The 18,945-nt window shown below is 46.3% G+C and overlaps 1 long non-coding RNA gene across 1 annotated transcript in view; it reads left to right on the top strand.

Moving 5' to 3' along the window:
* The first annotated feature begins 1,208 nt into the window (after positions 1-1,208).
* LOC139242029 (uncharacterized) overlaps positions 1,209-18,945 on the top strand; it is a 39,124-nt gene continuing 21,387 nt past the window's right edge. The window contains exons 1-2 of the long non-coding RNA XR_011589100.1: positions 1,209-1,268; positions 2,787-2,848. This is a non-coding gene — a long non-coding RNA (uncharacterized lncRNA). The remainder of the gene's footprint in view (positions 1,269-2,786; positions 2,849-18,945) is intronic.

Raw genomic sequence — 18,945 nt, 5'->3', positions numbered from 1 at the left:
GCACTGGGGTATAGTGCAGTGTGGATAGACTGATAGCAAGCACTGGGGTATAGTGCAGTGTGGATAGACCGTTAGCAAGCACTGGGGTATAGTGCAGTGTGGATAGACGTTAGCAAGCACTGGGGTATAGTGCAGTGTGGATAGACCGTTAGCAAGCACTGGGGTATAGTGCAGTGTGGATAGACTGATAGCAAGCACTGGGGTATAGTGCAGTGTGGATAGACCGTTAGCAAGCACTGGGGTATAGTGCAGTGTGGATAGACTGATAGCAAGCACTGGGGTATAGTGCAGTGTGGATAGACTGATAGCAAGCACTGGGGTATAGTGCAGTGTGGATAGACCGTTAGCAAGCACTGGGGTATAGTGCAGTGTGGATAGACTGATAGCAAGCACTGGGGTATAGTGCAGTGTGGATAGACCGTTAGCAAGCACTGGGGTATAGTGCAGTGTGGATAGACTGATAGCAAGCACTGGGGTATAGTGCAGTGTGGATAGACCGTTAGCAAGCACTAGGGTATAGTGCAGTGTGGATAGACCGTTAGCAAGCACTGGGGTATAGTGCAGTGTGGATAGACCGTTAGCAAGCACTGGGGTATAGTGCAGTGTGGATAGACCGTTAGCAAGCACTAGGGTATAGTGCAGTGTGGATAGACCGTTAGCAAGCACTGGGGTATAGTGCAGTGTGGATAGACCGTTAGCAAGCACTAGGGTATAGTGCAGTGTGGATAGACCGTTAGCAAGCACTGGGGTGTAGTGCGTTGTGGATAGACTGTTAGCAAGCACTGGGGTTCGGGGCAGTGTGGATAGACTGATAGCAAGCACTGGGGTGTAGTGCGTTGTGGATAGACTGATAGCAAGCACTGGGATTCGGGGCAGAATAGATGGAATGTGATGCTTTATTATAGTCACGAGCCTGGTTGGGTTTCGCTCAGTCCTGTGTTGAACTGGATCTGCACACAACCCCACCTTTGTGTTAAAGTTTATTTCCTGCTGTAACACTGATGATTATATCATCACTGCGCTTCTGGCCAATCAGGAGCCACCTTTTCTGAGCTCAGAAGATGCACCGAGTGAGGGCAGAGGTGTGTGGAATATGTGCCGTCACCCAGCTGGAGCCCTGCTTCCAGGGTCCGGCCTAAGCTGGAGACCATTCCTGGAGGGGATATGGCCCTGGGAGGCACATAGCTCCAAGTAGACAATGCCTGTGCCATTCTTCAGCTTTTACATCGCAGAGAGAGAGTGTGAAGGAGTCAGGAATCGGTATCGAGGTGAGTGTCTGCCTAGCACATGGAAACCTGCAAAATAAACCTCTAAATAACAATACTGTACGAGCCCGAGTGAAAACCGGCTCACAGGTTTACTACAGTTCTTATCGCAACGGTTTTCCCAAATTCTCTTTCGGGAGTGGGGGTGCGGGGGGGGGGGGGGGGTAATAGAGGCATGGGCGAGGGGAGGCTTGAGGGAGAGGAGGGTAGGGGAGGTGTAGAAGGGTATGTGAGTAGGAAGTGAAGGTATGGGGGAGGTGTGATGGGGAGGGGATGGTATTGCGGGGGCAGGGAGGTTTGAAGGGAAGGTATGGGGGAGGGGATGGAATTGAGGCGGGGAGGTATGAGGGCTGGTATGGGTGGGGGGGAGAGGAGTGAGTGGGAGGTGTGGGTGGGGGGGGAGGTATGAGGGAAGGTGTGGGTGGGAGGGGAAGTATGAGGGAAGGTGTGGGGGGGAGGGGCGGGGAGTTATGAGGGAAGGTGTGGGGGGAGGAGGTATGAGGGAAGGTGTGGGGGGGAGGGGCGGGGAGTTATGAGGGAAGGTGTGGGGGGAGGAGGTATGAGGGAAGGTGTGGGGGGAGGGGGAGGTTTGAGGGAAGGTGTGGGGGGAGGAGGTATGAGGGAAGGTGTGGGTGGGAGGGGAGGTTGAGGGGGAGGGGAGGTTTGCGGGAAGGTGTGGGTGGGAGGGAGGGGAGGGGAGGTATGAGGGAAGGTGTGGGGGGGGAGGTATGAGGGAAGGTGGGGGGAGAGGAGGGGAGGTGTGGGTGGGGAGGGGAGGTATGAGGGATGGGGTGAGGGGAGGTGTGTGTGAGGGATGGGGTGAGGGGAGGTGTGTGTGAGGGATGGGGTGAGGGGAGGTGTGTGTGAGGGATGGGGTGAGGGGAGGTGTGTGTGAGGGATGGGGTGAGGGGGAGGTGTGTGTGAGGGATGGGGTGAGGGGAGGTGTGTGTGAGGGATGGGGTGAGGGGAGGTGTGTGTGAGGGATGGGGTGAGGGGAGGTGTGTGTGAGGGATGGGGTGAGGGGAGGTGTGTGTGAGGGATGGGGTGAGGGGAGGTGTGTGTGAGGGATGGGGTGAGGGGGGATGGGGTGAGGGGAGGTGTGTGTGAGGGATGGGGGGTGTGTGAGGGATGGGGAGGTGTGGGGGATGGGGAGGTGTGTGTGAGGGATGGGGTGTGTGAGGGATGGGGGGTGTGGGGGATGGGGGGTGTGGGGGATGGGGGGTGTGGGGGATGGGAGGTGTGAGGGATGGGGGGTGTGGGGGATGGGGGGTGTGTATGTATGTGTTGGTGTGAGGGGGAGGGGAGGTTGGGCTGTATCGGATGCTGAGAGTTCCCCCACAGACTATGGTTGAATCCAGTGTGACATCACTGCCTCCCTGTGCCATCACTCAGGACCCTCGATTGATCTCGCCTGACCTGGGTCAACAATTGAGGGCAGCTCTCAGCCAATTGGCTGTCAGGATTGAGGCCGGGTGTGATTGAACAAACAGTGATGGTGTTCATCTTTTCCCTCCTCCACAGAAATGCCAGCACCGGCCAAAGTCGTCAAAGCAGGGAACCCGAGACCAAAGAAAGGAGCCAAGGTAAATCCAGCCCACTTTCACACATGCTTCCAGTATTTTCATGTTTCTATTTGATTTTTTTGGTGAAAAGTGCTCTTTCCCCCAAATCTTTGCCCTTCATGGCCGCTTGCTTCCATATATCAAGGGCAATCCCATCTCTGGACTACTGCCTGAGATTGTCAGCTCTGCTGGCGCTGGTGGGGGAAATTTCCCACTCTGCCGGAGTTAGAATGGATTGCCCGGCCTGCTGGTTGTGTGATTCTCTTGGCCATGTGTCTAGACAAATTGCTTCTGATCAATCCTGCTTGGCCTATTGGGAAGTTCATGGCAGTTTTGAACATTGACATCAAACCCCACGTTGTTGGTATTGGTGTTGGTGCTCTGTGTAACTGAATGTGTGCCAGCTACTCCAGTATAATATCAGTTTCTCCCTGTGTCCCCGTACTGTGGGGCACCCTGTTTCTTTGTGTTAGACAACAGCCCTCATTTTTGTCAGTTTTCCCGATTATTGTGCTTTCAACTGCTTAGGTCTCGTGCTCATTCTCTCTCCGAAGCTCGCCACTTTGCTGTCTCCTCTTCTTTCAGACCCTCCATAAAACCAAGCTTTTGGTCATTTCACCGAATGTTTCCTGTTTTGGCTCAGTGAGCATTTTTTCCTTGTGCTCTGTGAAACACCTTTGATATGTCTCTATATTAAAGGCTCTTTAGAAGCATGAGTTGTTTTCTGATTTATCTTGTTTGAATTTACTGGGGGTTTGGGAAAACTGGGTTTTAAATCCTAAATCATCAAGTCGAGGTATGTGTAAATTAACAGGAGGGGAGATTTCAACATTATCTGCAGTCCGTGTGACTCTTCGTGGCCCACAAACCATACCCTGTGGTAGAGTATCGGTTTATAGGGTTACCTGGTGCAGTGTCAAGAGTCCCATGCCCAGAGTGGGATTGATTCCTCTTGGTTTCATTAAAGAGTAGCACACAACCCAGTTGTGGGTTCAGTGAGACTTGACCACATAATCCAGGCCCACACTCCAGAGGCGTACTGAGGGAGAGCTGCACTGTCGGAGGTGCTATCTTTCGGACGAGGTGTTAAACCGAGGCCCCACATTCCCCCTCAGGCGAATGGAAAAGATCATGTGGCAATATTTCGAAGAGGAGCAGAGGAGTTCCTCCTGATGTCCTGGTCAATATTTATCCCACAACCAACCAACACAACAAGATTATCTGCTCATTTATCTCATTGCCGTTTGTGGAAACTTGCTTTGTGAAATTGGCTGCTGCCGACATGAATCCTGCATGGCGTGTTGCCGCCCTGGTGCCAGGGTAAAGGAGGGTGCAAACATTCTGCAGGGGATGTGGGTGGGGTGGGGGGGGAAAACAGCTAGAAGTCAGCATCTATGTGGGAACCAATGACATACGAAGGAAAAGGGGTTGAGGTACTGCAGTCTCCAGAGTTTCAGGAGCTCTGGTGGAAGTTAAAAACGAAGTCCTCAAACGTAGTAATCTCTGTATTACTTCCAATCATAGAATCATAGACATTTACAGCACGGGAGGAGGCCATTCAGCCCATCTTGTCCCTGCTGGCCGACCAAGAGCTACCCAGCCTAATCCCACTTTCCAGTTCTCGATCCGTAGCCCTGTAGGTTATGACACTTCAGGGGCACATCCAAGTACTTTTTAAATGTGGTGAGGGTTTCTGCCTCTACCACCCTTTTCAGGCAGTGAGTTCCAGACCCCCACCACCCTCTGGATGAAGACATTGCCCCTCAAATCCCCTCTAAACCTCCCCCCAATTACTTAAAATCTATGCCCCCTGGTTGTTGACCCCTCTACTAAGGGAAATAGGTCCTTCCTATCCATTCTATCCAGGCCCCTCATAATTTTATACACCTCAATAAGGTCTCCCCTCAGTCTCCTCTGTGCCAAAGAAAACAACCCCAGCCTATCCAATCTTTCCTCATTGTTAAAATTCTCCAGTCCCGGCCACATCCTCGTAAATCTCTGTACCCTCTCTAGTGCAATCACATCTTTCCTGTAATGCAGTGACCAGAACTGCACGCAGTACTCCAGCTGTGGCCTAACCAGTGTTTTATACATTAATACAAAAGCAAAATACTGCGGATGCTGGAATCTGAAATAAAACCAGAAAATGCTGGAAATACTCAGCAGGTCAGGCAGCATCTGTGGAGAGAGAAACAGTCAATGTTTCAGGCCGATAACACTTCGTTCTGAGTTCTGGCGAAGGGTCATAGACCTGAAAAGTGTTTCTCTCTCCACAGCTGCTGCCTAAACTGCTGAGTATTTCCAGCATTTTCTGTTTTTATTAAAGTATTTTATAACCTCCCTGCTCTTGTATTCTATGTCTCTGCTAAAAAGGCAAGTATCCCATATACCTTCTGAAACCACCTTATCTACCTGGCCTGCTACCTTCAGGGATCTGTGGACCTACACTCCAAGGTCCCTTTGTTCCTCTACACTTCTCCGTGTCCTCCCATTTAATGTGTATTCCCTTGCCTTGTTAGCCCTCCCCAAATGCATTACCTCACACTTCTCTGGATTGAATTCCATTTGCCGCTGTTCTGCCCACCTGACCAGTACATTGATATCTTCCTGCAGTCTACAGCTTTCTTCTTCATTATCAACCACACGGACAATTTTTGTATCGTCTGTAAACTTCTTAATCATACCCCCAACATTCCAGTCTAAATCATTGATGTATATCACAAAAAGCAAGGGACCCAGCACTGAGCCCTGTGGAACCCCACTGGATTCAGCTTTCCAGTCACAAAATCAGCCATTACCCTTTGCTTCCTGCCTCTGAGGCAATTTTGGATCCAACTTGCCACTTTGCCCTGGATCCCATGGGCTTTTACTTTCGTGACCTGTCTGCCATGTGGGACAATCAAAAGTCCTGCTAAAATCCATATACACTACATCGTACACACTGCCCTCATCAACCCTCCTTGTTACCTCCTCAAAAAATTCAATCAAGTTAGTCAGACACAACCTTCCCTTAACAAATCCGTGCTGTTTGTCCTTGATTATTCCATATTTTTCTAAATGAAAATTTATCCTGTCTCTCAGAATTTTTTCCAATAATTTTCCCACCACCGAGGTTAGGCTGACTGGGAGAAATGGAGTCCTAAATTGGGGAAAAGCTAACTTTGCTAAGTTAAGTGATTTGGCCATAGTGGACTGGAAACAGCTACTTGTGGGTAAATCAATGTCTGAACAGTGGGAGGCATTAAAAGAGGAGATCCGGAGGGCTCAGGCCAAACATGCTCTTGAAGAAAAAGGGTGGGAATAACAATTCTAGAGCCCCCTGGATATCTAGGGACTTACAGGGGAGGATTAAGAAAAAAAGGGAAGCTTATGTCTACCGACTGCTAAATACTGTAAAATGTCTGGAGGAATATAGAAAGTTCAGAGGTGAAATCAAAAAGGATATTAGGAATGCTAAGAGAGAGCATGAAAAATTATTGGCAAGTAAAATCAAGGAAATCCCAAAGATGTTCTATAAATATATTAAGAGTAAGAGGATAACTAAAGAAAGGGTAGGTCCTTTTAGAGACCATGAGGGTAATGTGTGTGTGAAGACGCAAGATGTTGGTAGGGTTCTTAATGAATACTTTGCATCTGTTTTCACAAAGGAAAGGGGCAATGCAGATACTGCTATCGAGGAGGAGTGTGATATTCTGGATGAAATAAATATAGCGAGAGAGGAAGTAGTAAGGGGTTTAACAGCTTTGAAAGTAGATAAGTCCCCAGGCCTGGATGAAATCCATCCCAGGCTGTTGAGTGAAGCAAAAGAGGAAATAGCAGAGGCCTTGACCATCATTTTCCAGTCCTCTCTGGATTCAGGCATGGTGCCTGATGTAGTACCCTTGTTTAAGAAGGGAGAAAGAGATAGGCCAAGTAATTACAGGCCTGTCAGCCTAACCTCAGTGGTGGGAAAATTATTGGAAAAAGTCCTTCCTGAAGGACAGGATCAATCTACATTTGGAAAGACAAAGATTAATCAGGGACAGTCAGCATGGATTTGTTATGGGAAGACTAACCTGATTGACTCTCCTCGTTACCTCCTCGAAAAATTCAATGATGTGTGTATGATGTAGTCTCATCATCATCATAGGCAGTCCCTCGGAATCGAGGAAGACTTGCTTCCACTCTTAAAATGAGTCTGGTGGCTGAACAGTCCAATACGTGAACCACAATCCCTGTCACAGGTGAGACAGATAATTGTTGAGGAAAGGGTGGGTGGGACTGGTTTGCCGCACGCTCCTTCCGCTGCCTGCGCTTGGTTTCTGCATGCTCTCGGCGACGAGACTCGAGGTGCTCAGCGCCCTCCTGGATGCACTTCCTCCACTTAGGGCAGTCTTTGGCCAGGGACTCCCAAGTGTCAGTGGGGATGTTGCATTTTATCAGGGAGGCTTTGAGGGCGTCCTTGTAACGTTTCCTCTGCCCACCTTTGGCTCGTTTGCCATGAAGGAGTTCCGAGTAGAGTGTATGGCTCAGAGAAATGGACCATGTGCAGTAGACACCTTAAGTCGCTGGAGAAATGCCACCAACACAGGTCTCCGCAAGATCCTGCAAATCCCATGGGAGGACAGACGCACCAACATTAGCATCCTCGAACAGGCCAAGATTCCCAGCATTGAACAGTTGATCAGCTCCGCTGGGCAGGCCAGATGCGAGACTCCCAAAGCAAGCGCTCTACTCGGAACGATGTAGTGTATATGGACTTTAGCAAAGCTTTTGATAAGGTACAACATGGCAGACTGGTCACGAAGGTTAAAGCCCATGGGATCCAGGGTAAGTGGCAAGTTGGATCCAAAATTGGCTTGGAGGTAGGAAGCAAAGGGTAATGATTGATGGATGGTTTTGTGACTGGAAAGATGTTTCCAGTGGGGTTCCGCAGGGCTCAGTACTGGGTCACTTGCTTTTTGTGGTATATATCAATGATTTAGATTTGAATATAGGGAGTATGATTAAGAAGTTTGCAGACAACACTAAAATTGGCGGTGTGGTTGATAATGAAGAGGAAAGTCATGGGCTGCAGGAGGATATCAATCTACTGGTCAGGTGGGCAGAGCAGTGGCAAATGAAATTTAATTCAGAGAAGTGTGAGGTGATGTACTTTGGGAGGGCTAATAAGGAAAGGATATACACACTAAATGGTAGGCCACTTGGAAGTGTAGATGAACAAAGGTACCTTGGAGTGCTTGTCCACAGATCCCTGAAAGTAGCAGGCCAGGTGGATAAGGTGGTTAAGAAGGCATACGGAATGCTTGCCTTTATTGGCCGAGGCATAGAATATAGACAGGGAGGTTATGCTTAAATTATATAATATACTGGTTAGGCCAAAGCTGGAGTACTCCTCCTCCTATTTCTTATGGTCTTAAATCCTGATCTAGGACATGTGAGGGAGCAAGCGTTATAACCAAGCCACATTGATGTGTCCTGGTATAACCCCATCATGTTGGTGTGTCCTGGTATAGCCCTGGTGTGCTGGTGTGTGTCCCGGTATAGCCCTGGTGTGCCGGTGTGTGTCCCGGTATAGCCCTGGTGTGCCGGTGTGTGTCCCGGTATAGCCCCGGTGTGCCAGTGTGTGTCCCGGTATAGCCCTGGTGTGCCGGTGTGTGTCCCGGTATAGCCCGGGTGTGCCGGTGTGTGTCCTGGTATAGCCCGGGTGTGCCGGTGTAGCCCTGGTATAGCCCGGGTGTGCCGGTGTAGCCCTGGTGTGCCGGTGTGTGTCCTGGTATAGCCCGGGTGTGCTGGTGTGTGTCCCGGTATAGCCCGGGTGTGCCGGTGTATGATCTGGTATAGCCCGGGTGTGCCGGTGTGTGTCCTGGTATAGCCCGGGTGTGCTGGTGTGTGTCCTGGTATAGCCCTGGTGTGCCGGTGTGTGTCCTGGTATAGCCCTGGTGTGCCGGTGTGTGTCCTGGTATAGCCCTGGTGTGCCGGTGTGTATCCTGGTGTAGCCCGGGTGTGCTGGTGTGTGTACTGGTGTGTGTCCTGGTATAGCCCGGGTGTGCCGGTGTTTGTCCTGGTATTGTACTGGTGTGTGTCCCGGTATAGCCCGGGTGTGCCGGTGTGTGTCCCGGTATAGCCCTGGTGTGCCGGTGTGTCTCCTGGCATAGCCCGGGTGTGCCGGTGTGTGTCCTGGTATAGCCCGGGTGTGCCGGTGTGTGTCCTGGTATAGCCCGGGTGTGCCGGTGTGTGTCCTGGTATAGCCCGGATGTGCCGGTGTGTATCCTGGTATAGCCCGGGTGTGCCGGTGTGTGTCCTGGTATAGCCCGGGTGTGCCGGTGTGTGTCCTGGTATAGCTGTGGTGTGCTGGTGTGTCTCCAAACATCATTAGCAGAGGTTTGGAGGTTGGTTGGACACTTGGTGGATATGCCGAGGAGAGCAGGAGGAATTGGACATGTATTGTCAGCCAAGACCAACTGTTTTGAGATGGGTAATGTACATGAAAGGAGAGGAGCCTGCCAGTGAAAATCTGGTGCAGCAATATCTCTGCTCGAAGCTTTATTGATATACTGTCCAGGTGGGGGACAGTAAGTGCGAGCTATGGTGTCCCAGGGATCAGTCTTGGCTCCATCCTGTTTCTAATTTACATTCGCACCTTGCATTGAGCGGCTCTGTGAACTGGTGATAAAGTAGCATTTAAATCTAGGGGGGCAGCTCAGGAAGTTGAAAGGGATTTTAATAGACTTACTGCTCAATATGTGAAACCAGAGAAATAATCAAAGCAAAGAGAATGGCCAATTACATAGCCATTGGATCATATCGTGTCGTATCATACATTCCGCATGTCCCAAAGTGCTTCACATCCAATTAATTATTTTTGAAGTGAAGTTCTGGTCAGACCCACCTTGAGCCCCGTGTCCAGTTCTGGTCAGACCCACCTTGAGCACTGTGTCCATTCCTGGTCCTGAGACATTCAAGCCCTGGAGGACTGATGTTAGGAAGTTATTTACACACAAACTGATCAGAACATGGAATGAATGGATCGGGTAGTGGAGCCAGAATCTGGGGCTCCTTTAAGAAGCATTGGGTTGCCATGACTTGAGTGCTTCTGGATAACTGCTAAGATCGGACGTCTGGCCTTTCTCATCTGTATCTTGTGATCTTACAAACACACGAGGAGAAAGGTGAGAACAGGCGTGTGCTCATCACTGCCACCTCTTGCAGTGACTAGGAATGATGACTGCTGGGAAGGCAAACCATCGTGGGGAAATCCTGGTGAATTTAGAAAAAATTGGTGAAATTCCTCCCAATGTCCATAAGGCAATGGAGGAATGTCCAGAGTTACCCATGCTGCATCATTAGACATGTAAACTAATCCACCCAAATATCCCAGTGTAAGTTATATTTTCGCACAATCCGTTTTTCTGTTTCCCTTTGTCCCAGAGTTGGTGTTGGTATTGAGCATCCTGCTGGAATCCAGCTTACCTTTCCCTTGTACTTTACTCTGTAAGCTGCCCTTTTCCCATTATAAACATCCCGAGGACCTGCAGTCTTGCCTCATGCTGCAGGTGCCCAGTCATATCCCTCTTCAAGGCCAGGATAATGGGACAGGCTCCTCCAAGGCTGGTGGGAATTGAGAGATTAGGTTAAATCGGCTCCCTTGGACACATCAAATGCCTTCCTTTAAAATTATAACGGGCTGTCTCAAACAAGCTCACAACTAGTGAAATTGGGAACTCAAAACACAAATCCCACGAGGTGCCAACCAGTGAACAGTGACATGGAGTGAACTGTAAAATGTGAGAGTCTCCATTGGCAATCACTGGCAAGTTTGAGAGCGACCTGCCTAAGTCCGAAACTACAGACCTAAACTTAAATAAAGTCAATTACATGGGTGTGTGGGGCGAGTTGGCTAAGGTAGATTGGAAAAATAGATTAAAAGATGAGCAGTGGCTCACATTTAAAGCAATATTTTTTAATTCTCAACAAAAATACATTCCATTGAGAGACAAAAACTCCACAGGAAAAGTGATCGATCCGTGGCTAACCAAAGAAGTTAAGGATATCATTAGATTGAAAGAAGCTTATAATGTTGCGAGGAATAGTAGTAAGCTTAATGGGATCCAGGGCAAAGTGGCAAGTTGAATCCAAAATTGGCTGAGGTAAGAAATAAAGGGTAATGGTTGATGGGTGTTTTTGCGACCAGAAGGATGTTTCCAGTGGAGTTTGTCGAAATCTCGACTCTCAATAAGACTGACACAATCAGCTCCGGTAGATGTTCCTTTAATAAGTTTTACTTGCAGCAAGGAAAAGTCTCGCTCAGTCAAAGGCTGAGCGAAGGCTTCCACAGTGGTACAAATTTACGATATCTTTATACAGCAGAACAAACAAGTTATGGTCCCATCACGTGTATCGGTTCTGCCCTTGCGGTCAGCAAATACAGATAAAGAGTTCTCCAATTTAATTAGTACAACATTCTTGTTTGGGTCTTTACATATCTGTACAAGCTTTATCTAGTCCTTCTAAGGTTTAGCATAGCGACGGATTATTGATCGTACAGGGGGAGCACTTATTCCAACAGGACATTCTTTCTGTTATCTGGTGGTTAAGCTTCCGGCTGGGTGGGTATATTCAAGGTTCCCTTGCTCATACAGATGGCACCTGCTTTCCTTAATTAATCAGTAGTTTCAGCCAAAGTTAGCATGTTTATACAGAAACAGACTGCTTGCCGCAGAAGCTTCTGGGAGGATCGGGACTCCATTTTGTTTTATTGTAAAAGGGTACATTTCCACATTTCCCCCCTTTTGTCCTTAATCCATTCTAATCTTGCATAGTCTTTCTATTTCCATTTCCACACAAGAACCTTCAGTAGTTGTTGCTACCATAACCCTAGCAGTGGTCTCGGTTGGTAACATTGGTAACATTGTTTTTCCCAACCTGGCACAGCAACACTTAACTATGACAAGCAGAAGGTATAGGGCGAAGACTATCAGCAAGGATATGATCAAACCCTGTACCAAAGATCTCCCTAGGGATCCCAGCCATCCTGATGCCCAATTCCACAAGGTGGTACCGCCCTGGCCAATAGTCTGTTTGTACTCTATTACCTTCTTCCTAATGTATTCATCTAGACTGCTGATCTTTTGTGAATTATCCAGGATATACGTACAGCATTCTTTACCAATTAATATGCATGTCCCTCCCTCTTTGGCTAGGAGATAATCTAAGGCCATACGATTTTGGAGAGCCACTGTTCGATTGGCTACCATTTTGTCATTTACCCTTTTGAAGGCTTGTGAAGTTGCATTGGCTTCTGATTCCACTAAATTAGCCAGTTCCCATAATTGCCATTCGTTTGATGCTATTCCATAGGTTGGTATCATTACCCTGAATATTCCATTTAACCATGTCAAATTATAATTTGGCTGATACCATCCCTGGAAGGTTGTAAGTTTATACCCTGCTGACCTCCATTCTGTTAGATCCTTCGTTTCTGACACCTTGGTTAGGTTTGTCCTATTTTGCACAACTAACCATTCTGCCATTTCCGATTCATTAAAGGGGGCGGATCTTAGGGGAATACCCCCTTCGGAGTGGACAGGTACATGGGAACATATCCAACAGTTAGACAAGTTTCTTTCTTGAGCATACTTATGACTCAGCGCCATAAATACATCTTCCTGTACCCCTGGTACTATCAATAACGCAAGGCACAATCCAGTTAAGCATAACACTATCATGCCCCATAGTCCGTACAGTTCCTTATTCGTTCTTCCTTTTTCTGTTCCTCTGGCTCCTTCTTCCCTTCCTCCTGGTCGGGTGCCCTTTTGCAATGGGACGCATGGATCCATGTTGGTCTTTTACATTGATTGCAGTATTAGCTGTCAGCAAGACCTGGTATGGTCCTTCACATCTTGGTTGTAGACTGCTTTTTCTTTTAAAGATTTTGATGTAAACGAATTGTTTGGGCTCCAGGTTATGACACTTCCCTTCCGCTGGCTCGACTTGAGCTGCTTTTACCTGCGAATGAAAGCTGGAAATACATTTGGTTAGCGCAATACAATAATTCAACATATTTTCTTCCATTTTATGGATGTCCATTTGTTTTGCAGTAAACGGTGCTGTAAAAGGTAGTCGTTGGGGACGTCCCATAACTATCTCATGCGGTGACAGGCCCGTTGTTCTGTTGGTTGCAGATTGCATTACCATCAAGGCTAAGGGCAGCAGTTCTACCCATTTTAGTCCAGTGTTATTACATAATTTTGCTAACTTTTTTTTTTAAGCATTCCATTATATCTTTCAACAAGTCCAGCTGATAGAAACATAGAAAATAGGTGCAGGAGTAGGCCATTCGGCCCTTCGAGCCTGCATCGCCATTCAGTGACTGAACATGCAATTTCAGTACCCCATTCCTGCTTTCTCGCCATACCCCTTGATCTCCCTAGTAGTAAGGACTACATCTAACTCCTTTTTGAATATATTTAGTGAATTGGCCTCAACAACTTTCTGTGGTAGAGAATTCCACAGGTTCACCACTCTCTGGGTGAAGAAGTTTCTCCTCATCTCGGTCCTAAATGGCTTACCCCTTATCCTTAGACTGTGACCCCTGGTTCTGGACTTCCCCAACATTGGGAACATTCTTCCTGCATCTAACCTGTCAAAACCCATCAGAATTTTAAACGTTTCTATGAGATCCCCTCATTCTTCTGAACTCCAGTGAATACAAGCCCAGTTGATCCAGTCTTTATTGATATGTCAGTCCCACCATCCCAGTAATCAGTCTGGTGAACCTTCGCTGCACTCCCTCAATAGCAAGAGCGTCCTGCCTCAAGTTAGGAGACCAAAACTGTACACAATACTCCAGGTGTGGCCTTACCAAGGCCCTGTACAACTGTAGCAACACCTCCCTGCCCCCGTACTCAAATCCCCTCGCTATGAAGGCCAACATGCCATTTGCTTTCTTAACCGCCTGTTGTACCTGCATGTCAAACTTCAATGACTGATGTACCATGACACCCAGGTCTCGTTGCACCTCCCCTTTTCCTAATCTGTCACCATTCAGATAATAGTCTGTCTCTCTGTTTTTACAACCAAAGTGGATAACCTCACATTTATCCACATTGTACTTCATCTGCCATGCATTTGCCCACTTACCTACCTATCCAAGTCACTCTGCAGCCTCATAGCATCCTCCTCGCAGCTCACACTGCCACCCAACTTAGTGTCATCCGCAAATTTGGAGATACTACATTTAATCCCCTCGTCTAAGTCATTAATGTACAATGTAAACAGCTGGGGCCCCAGCACAGAACCTTGCGGTACCCCACTAGTCACTGCCTGCCATTCTGAAAAGTACCCATTTACTCCTACTCTTTGCTTCCTGTCTGACAACCAGTTCTCAATCCAATCTCAAGTGCTTTAACTTTGCACATTAATCTCTTGTGTGGGACCTTGTCGAAAGCCTTCTGAAAGTCCAAATTGTGGATGATAACTGCAATGAAAATGTTGGTTAATCGTAAAGCTTTACATATTTCTTTTATAACAATTCCCGTGAACTGTGACCCATTATCACTAGAAAGCTTAACTGGAATTCCGAAGCGCGGTACAATTTCTTTTAAAGAAAAATTTAGCAACAGTAGTGGCATCGGCCTTTTTACATGGAAAGGCTTCAATCCATCTAGAGAACACATCTACAGAACACATCTACAATAACTAATACATACTTGAATCCCATACACATAGGTAATTCAATAAAATCCATTTGTAAATTTACAAAAGGCTCCATTGGATTTGGGTGGGAGGCAGATTCTACTTTTTCCTCTTACTTGGATTCATTGTCTGACAGGTAACACAATTTTCACAGATTTGTAAGGCAATTGCCGAAATAACTGGTGCATACCAAGTTGCCAAAATATAATCTGCCATCCCCCCTTTGCCCGCGTGTGTGAATGTATGAACACATCGGGCAGTCCATGGAAGTAAGGATCTGGGCACCACCACCGGCCGTCATGATAAACCCATATTTCTTCTAAATTTTTATAACATTGATCCTTTCTCCAGGTCAACACCTCCTCCGTACTGGCCTGCGACTGAAAGGGCAGCACATCATTAATAGTGGGTGGTGGATCTGAGCAATTATTTTTCCTTAGTGGAAACAATGACACCTGCATCCCCCCTTTTGACAGAGCTGCTGACTTAGCTGCATTATCAGCTCTGGCGTTTCCAAGTGCTACCTCATTCAACTGGCCTGTATGTGCTTGGCATTTGGTAATGGCAAGTTTCAAGGGGCATTGAATGGCTCGCAGAAGATTTTCTACTTGTTCTGCATTCTTAATGGTGGTTCCTGAAGAAGTCAGTTGTTAAGTGGCGCATTTAGTAAGTAAAATCTCGACAAAGTGGGATATACAAAATAGTTTGATGATTTAGGGTTATTGTCTGAGCCTGTTGTACAGCATAATAAGCTACTGCCAGAGAAGGAAGACATCCTGGTAGTCCGCGTGCCTCTGGGTCTAGTTGGGTAATACGTTATCGGTCGCTGCCTGTCCCCATGTAACTGAGTCAAAACAAATGGCGCAAAACCTGACTTGTGATGGACAAATAAGTTAAATGGCTTAGTGTAATCCGGTAATGCCAAGGCTGGTGCTGAAGTGAGGGACTGTTTAAGATTCTGGAAAGCATTCTGGGATACTTCATTCCAAATCAACTTTTCTGGTAGTGAGGGCGCGGACATGTTTAACAGTGGTCTAACGATCTCGGAATAACTCATAACCCATTACCTGCAATATCCTGACATGCCGAGGAAATGTTTCATTTCTCTCTTGGTTATTGGTAGTGGAGCAGAGCAGATTGCTTTTACTCGGTCTTGTCAATTGTCTCTCGTATCTCTGACCAATTCGTGTCCTAGATACCGAACCCTTTCTGAGACACATTGTAAGTTCGCCTTTGACACTTTGTGTCCTTTCGAGGCCAAGGCTTTTAATAACACAAGAGAATCTGTTTCGCAGGCTAATTTGGAGGGTGAGGCGAGCAGTAAGTCATCAACATGGTATACAAGTCTAGAACCTGCTGGTAAAATTACATCTTCCAGATCCTCCTTTAAACATTGTAAAAATATAGTCGGACTTTCGGTAAATCCCTGTGGGAGTCTTGTCCGTGTATATTGGCGTCCTTTATATGTGAAGGCAAACAGGAATTGGGACTCTGGGTGAATGGGTATTGAGAAAAATGCTGAACATAAATCAATCACCGTATAATACGTTGAGTTTGCCGGAACACTGGTAAGTATAGTCGCAGGATTCGGCACCACCGGATAAGTTGGGAATTACAGATTCATTCACAGCTCGTCGGTCTTGGACAAACCTCCATTTGTCACTATTGGGCTTCTGAACCGGAAGAATCGGGGTGTTACACGGACTTCTCATTTATGCTTATAGTGATTCACAGATCACAGAATGCAAAGTACTTGTTTTATAATTGTGTGCCCAACTTCTGTTTTAGAAGCTGAACATCAAAAACTCCAATCTCTTGCTCTGTAACTTCAATTTTATGATACAGTGTCTCATAAATTACATCTTTTTAAGCTTCAGCTTCTGATGCAGTAGTTGTGTAATTTTATTAAAAAGGCTTTCAAACCCAAGATTTTCCAATACAACCAAAATGTTTATCAAAGAGAATCACCTGAAATATCTCAAAATCCCAATTCAAATATTGTACTGCCAATCTTTTATTTAAAACTCTTGTTACTGAGCTAGAAGCTTTCGTGTCAAGGCTTTACACACAGGAAAATGGGGGTGTCCTTCCCCAGCCTCGAGAGACCCACACACGCTTTTTTTAAACTTCCCTACTCCGTTCTTTATCTCATCCCTAGACTAAATTTATTGTCTTTCATCCCAATGTAATCAATGATTGCGTGTTTTCTTTTGACAAGTGAGCGTGTCGAAAAATTTTTTTTTAAAAACCAACAGGACCACGCATTTTTTAAAATCTTTTGCTCAACAAACCTAACCTTTGTGCATTTCCTAGCTCCGAAACTTATCATCCAAATAAATCCACACCTGCGTTTCTAACTTAAAATGTAATTCAATTCTAGGTTCACACTTTCTTAAAACTTCCCACATACAGGACAACACTACGAAGGGTTTAAAAAAAAAACCTTCACTCTGTCCAAAAGAGTGGGTGGAGCTAAAACAACAGACAGCTCCACCACTTTCTCAAACAGGCTTTCAGGCACATGAAAAATTCATTAATTCCCACCTTTCATATTCCGCAGTCAAAAATCACACAAGCACTCTCATTCAAAGACAGACATTCACAAAAGTCTCTCTCCATTCAACAAAGCTTATTGTTTGACAAGCTCTATTTTTGGATCCATACATCACTTAAGATAGTCACTATCAGATTTTTTTTCTTTTCTTACATATTGATTTAATTCCTCTGTTAATTTTACGTGGGTTCGAAGAATCGGAACCCAGGCCTTTTCTATTACTTTTTTTTTTAACCTCTTCTACCTGGGTCTCTGTCTATAAGACACTCCTCGAGACATATTATTCTTTCTAAATTAAATGAATCATCGGGTGGAAATGGCCTGTTTTCACCCTTAGTCCATTTTGCCCATTTTTTTTTTTGGTGGTCAATTGAAGACTGACCACAATTCTGGAGCGTGACATAGGCTGGTGTGCCCTTTGGTGGTGTTTCACTTGCTCCGGCACCCATTCTGGATGATTAAGATTTTCCACAGTTCCCGATCTCACAATCCTTTCGGTCAACCGAGTTCTCTACGCCCACTTCTCCTGGCCGTCACGTGGCCTGAAAAGGCTCTTAATTCGGGCTCAGTCTGGGTGTGTGAGATATGTTGGCACGAACCAACCATAGTTGATCAATCAGTTACTGTTTCTTTTCTCAATCAATCCTTGTTTCTCCGAATCAAAATTTTCCCTTGTGACTTCCCATTTCTCGAATTGCAATGTCGCGCAAAAAGTATTGAACACAACAGTATAACAAGGACAACTAGGACAAACAACATTCACGCGGGTATACAAATCATAGCCTTAAACTCTATCGAAACAAATAGTCAATTCTCAGTCTGCGTTGTACGCCACTACAGACCGAGTCCTTAACTTATCCTAATTTATGGTCCTATCACACAAGGACCCTGGTCCTATCGCACAAGGATCATCGATCGACAGCGCTCCTTTTACCTTATACTAATGAAAATCTCCCCGGGCTGTTTCCAGATCGGATATTTTCAGGATCAGATCCCTTCTGCCTACAAGCTGAGAAGGAAATTATTACATAAATAACTTTAGCTCTTAAATGTCGAGTCTCGTAGATCGCAGTACCTCCACTGTGGACGACAGATTACATATGCGATTCAACAGTAGAGAGACCTCTTGTGAGCAAAAGGCTGACCTTATTCTGGCCAGTGAAGCCCTTCACTGAAGAGGCACTATGTCGCATCTGTTCACTCAGAGTAGAGAGTAAGTGATCTCGGTGGAACCTCCAAGAAGTAACTGTCGAAATCTCGACTCTCAATAAGATCTCTGACACAATCAGCTCCGGTAGATGTTCCTTTAATAAGTTTTACTTGCAGCAAGGAAAAGTCTAGGCTTCCACAGTGGTACAAATTTACGATATCTTTATACAGCAGAACAAACAAGTTATGGTCCCATCACATGTATCGGTTCTGCCCTTGCGGTCAGCAAATACAGATAAAGAGTTCTCCAATTTAATTAGTACGACATTCTTGTTTGGGTCTTTACATATCTGTACAAGCTTTATCTAGTCCTTCTAAGGTTTAGCATAGCGACGGATTATTGATCGTACAGGGGGAGCACTTATTCCAACAGGACATTCTTTCTGTTATCTGGTGGTTAAGCCTCCGGCTGGGTGGGTATATTCAAGGTTCCCTTGCTCATACAGATGGCACCTGCTTTCCTTAATTAATCAGTAGTTTCAGCCAAAGTTAGCATGTTTATACAGAAACAGACTGCTTGCCGCAGAAGCTTCTGGGAGGATCGGGACTCCATTTTGTTTTATTGTAAAAGGGTACATGTCAACTTTAAAGGTACATTTCCACAGGTTCCGCAGGGCTCAGTACTGGGTCCCTTGCTTTTTGTGATATACATCAATGATCTAGACTTGAATGTAGAGGT

This window comes from Pristiophorus japonicus, unplaced genomic scaffold, assembly GCF_044704955.1.
Source record: "Pristiophorus japonicus isolate sPriJap1 unplaced genomic scaffold, sPriJap1.hap1 HAP1_SCAFFOLD_1176, whole genome shotgun sequence".
Classification (NCBI taxonomy): Eukaryota; Metazoa; Chordata; class Chondrichthyes; family Pristiophoridae; genus Pristiophorus; species Pristiophorus japonicus.
The sequence above is the reverse complement of the archived record's forward strand: the minus strand, read 5'-3'. Positions and strand labels throughout refer to the sequence as shown.